We start from the raw sequence: 4,611 nt of genomic DNA on the forward strand, positions 1-4,611 counted from the left end.
TTTTTAATTGTTTTCCTTGAAAAGAGGATCCTTATCTTAGGGAAAATGGAATTTCTACAATCACTGGAAATAAAACGGATACCATTTGATAATAGAAAAGACTGGTATGTCCCAAAAAGGAATTTTGGTTCAAATCCTTAATGGGAATAATCAAACGATTCTCTTCATACATTCGCAAAATTAAGCGTTTCACAATTAGTAAACTATATTTTTTGTCATAATCCTTATTTTCCAATAAAATGGAGCGATTTCTATTTAATGTATTTAAACCATGATCATAAGCAAGTACATAAATATACTCCCGAAAAAAAAGTGGATATAGAAAACTCTGTTGCCGAGCCCCATCGAACTCTAAATATCTTTGAAATTTCTCCATTTGGATTGAAATTCGATTTGAACCGAAGGTAAAGTCTTTATTTTCTTGAGTTCTGAAATGACACATAGTGCCATACAATCAAAATAAGGTATTAGACTACGAAAGCAATAGATACCTCATAAACAGGTAGACCGCTAACCGGTTTCTCTACTCTCTGTCTTTAATAGGTTTCTGTTCGTTATATTATTGAATAAAAAAACAAGATTATTAGAAATCCTTTATTTTTTTAACCTAATCGCTCTTTTGATTTTGGAAATATATATATATTTTTTATCAATATACTGCTTCTTTTACACACTCCAACCTAATCCAAATGGACTAGTTAAAAAAATAATTAGGACTTATGAAAAAATTGATAATAACACGCAAGAAAAAAATGCCTTCCCATACCCATATGAGGCACTAATCTATTTTTAACATTTAATTAGTTTGGGTAATTTTTCAAATTACGAATGGAAGCTCGTTTCTTTTTTTTTTCCTGGAATAAGGAAAACTGGTTTTTTATCCATCCATTTATATTTATTCACTTGACCCAAATTGGAATTCTTTTTTTTGACATCAAAAAAGTGTTGTACCGATCAGGAAAGCAAAAAAAATGTTATCTGAATTCTCCCTTGATACGACATGCTATTTTTTCCATTCATTCCTTTCAGGATCAGTCGTGGTCTTACAAACTCTACCGCAGATTTGGACGAATCCTTTTCTTCATACAAATGTGTAAAAGAAGCTAGTCGCACTTAAAGCCGAGTACTCTACCGTTGAGTTAGCAACCCCAAAAAACAAAAAAAGAACGTACTGCAAATATGTAGATACAACCAGAATAAAGAAAAAAAATACAGTCGTGTGTGCGTCGGGGATAAATAGATCAATTTATCTATGAGAGAATTATATTTGGTCCATACTATATTGTCAATATGATTATGAATTTTTCATATAGTGAAAAGAATAGAAAAAATAAATAAAAAAGCTTAACCCCTTGGTTTGGTAGTTCATACAATGAATGAAAACTAAGCCAGTTAAGATAATCTCAAATCTTTTTATACTTTTTTAGACCCACTTTTTATGGCCTTTCATTTTTTATGATGAATAAATTATTCATATAATAATATATATATTAGTTTTATTCAGAATTAATATATTAATTTCTGTTTTATATTTTATATACATTATTATTTTCTATACAGTAAAATTTTTTATTTATAAAAAAATTCGAATTTATATAACCTAGATTCAAATTTTTTTTTCATAAATTTGTTTATGATTATAAAACATAATAGTTGTTCGCAGGTTTTTTTTTAGTATTCGTATCTTAGGAGGAATACTAATAATAAATAGAAATTCTAATAAATCAAAATAAATATGATGAAAGTGAAAGAGTAGGAAAGATAAGAGTAAATAAAATTTCACATCCTCTTTTTTATATTTCATTAATTAAAAATGAAATTTCATTTTATTAAGACTTAATTCCGTACCAATCCCTGCCTTATGTTAAATATCATGAACTTTTCTTCTTGGTTGAGATCCTTTTTTAGAATCAATTTTGATTCTTCATTCTGATCTATTTTTCCAAACAATTGAAAACTGGATTTCCTTGTTTCGGAATTCTTTATCCTTACTTCGAATCTTTAGGTTTAGACATGACTTCGGTGAGCTTGAATCGTTTTATTAGAAAAAGGCAGGAACAAGCCCCTTATTTTGTTTATGATGTCTTTTCTTTCTATACAAAGAATCATACAAACGCTTGATTCACGCATAATAGACTTTTGATTCAAAGAATTTTAAAATTTTCAAAAAATTTCCCCCCTTCCATTATAAAATTGCTTGAAAGGACTTTTTTCAATATAAAAAGACTTACAAAGTTGTTCCAACTTATTAATTCGCACTAACCCTAGATCCTTACTCCTGCGAAAGGAATAAAAACTTTATATTCTCCTCGAACTCCATCCTGTACTCTTCTTTTATATTCCAAAAAGGTGTAGGACTCGAGTAAAATAGAATACAAAATGTCGAGCCAAGAGCACCTATATTCCTATATAAAAATATAAAAAGTGGCGGATGAAAAAAGTCACAGCAGATCATGTCCTTCACCTTCAATTCAAGTCTCATGTTGCTTTCTACCACATCGTTTTAAACGATGTTTTACCATAACATTCCTCTAGTTTGTGTAATTGATTCAATTATGGAATCATGAATAGTCGTAGTTCAGTCAGTATATCTTAATCTATACCTTTTCTTTCTCTATGAATGGAATAGTGAATTTACGCGTAAAGGTTCAGTCAGAATTCAAATGAATCCCATATTAGTTTGAATAGAAATCTATATTTATATATAAATATAGATTTTTTTTTGAATTCGGTTAAAATAATAAAAAATAAGTTTATTCTTCTTTTCATTTCAATATTTTATTCTTCAAAAATATTGGATTTTTAAACAAAAAGAGAAAGATGGTGTACAAAGGCAATAGAAGATTGATTCTGTAATGACTATACTCTGGGTTGGAAGGATTCGAACCTCCAAATAGCGGGACAAAAACCCATTGCCTTACCGCTTGGCTACGCCCCATTTCGCTTTTTATTCAAGACTACTAAAAGAGTAATATTCATATTGGTTGTTCGTCAGTTCAAAATGAAATATAGGTTACATCGGTGCTAGAGTTTTAACACGTGTAGATAGCAAATAAAACTTACTTTATTGATCATTACATAGAATTCAATTAAGATATTGTATGAAAATATTATTTCTTTAATTCTCATAAGAGAATGAAAGGATTTTTGATTGAGTAAGTTCAACAAAGTCTTTTTAGACTATCTTTCTTTATTTTTTCCTTATATATAAAATATATTAATAACTCAATCAAAATTAAATTATCCATAAGAACACCAATTTTTATTATGCTTAATATATTTAATTTAATCTGTATTTGTTTTAATTTTGCCCTTTTTCAAGCACTTTTTTAGTCGTCAAATTATCAGAGGCCTACGCCTTTTTGAATCCAATCGTAGATGTTATGCCCGTAATACCCCTTTTCTTTCTTTTCTTAGGATTTGTTTGGCAAGCCACTGTAAGTTTTCGATAAAATGAAATTCTTAATATTGTCTTAAAAAAATTCACGATTTTTGTTCTTCCAACAATTCAAAAGATCAAAAATCTTGACGGTAGCCATACTAAATATGGATCATTTCTATTTCCTAAATTTTATCCTCTTTTCCCTAAATGAAACAACCTAATTAGATTCGAGTTCACCAAAAAAATATCTAGATGTTGGTATGCAAATCTGTTCGAATATGAGAGATTCTACTATTATCTTAATTACAACTGACTTTCCAAAACTTTTTTTTCCTTTTTGGTATCAAAATTAGATATTTGATATAAAAATAGAGAATCTATTCTCTTTTTTTTTTTAAGATCTTGGAGATTGTGTAATGCTTACTCTCAAACTTTTTGTATACACTGTAGTTATATTCTTTGTTTCTCTCTTCATATTTGGATTTCTATCTAATGATCCAGGACGTAATCCGGGACGTGAAGAATAAAAAAGAAAGGTTTTTTATTGCTTTATTTAATTAGTGGAAATTCTCGCATTTTATTAGGATTTTATCTATTACATATCATCAAAAGGAGAAAGGGAAAGAGAGGGATTCGAAACCTCGGTACGATTAACTCGTACAATGGATTAGCAATCCAACGCTTTAGTCCACTCAGCCATCTCTCCTAATCAAAAGGGATACTTATTAGGTTCCATTAAAAAAAAAAGGCTTGAAAAAGAACCTTCTCCACTTTATTCTTGAAAAGCTTTCTTTTTTTTTGTATCGATTATTCTTTATATTATATATATTTTTTCATTTTCTATATTTTATTATATAGATAAAATATCTTTTTTTATTATATAAATATATTTATCCTCTATTTATGTATATAATATATATATATATATATATTACTATTATAGAAATAAATGTTTTTGTTATTTATAGAACTTTCTCAGTAATTTTAGTTACATTAAAAATTTAGCTAAAGATTAGGCACGAACTTGAAAGAGAAATAAATAAAACTAGAATCATAAAAATAGAGAATCCTTTTTTGATGTTGTCTAGTCAAAACACAAGTAAAAGATATTTTTTTTATATAGCCTGGCCTGGTCAGTCCCCAGCTGGGCCTTTTTTTGTTAAAATTGAAAAGACTGCATTTTTTTGGGATAAAATGGGTTTAAGTGTTGTTTAAACACTCCAAATTCA

This window comes from Camelina sativa, unplaced genomic scaffold (assembly GCF_000633955.1).
Source record: "Camelina sativa cultivar DH55 unplaced genomic scaffold, Cs unpScaffold00495, whole genome shotgun sequence".
NCBI lineage: Eukaryota > Viridiplantae > Streptophyta > Magnoliopsida > Brassicales > Brassicaceae > Camelina > Camelina sativa.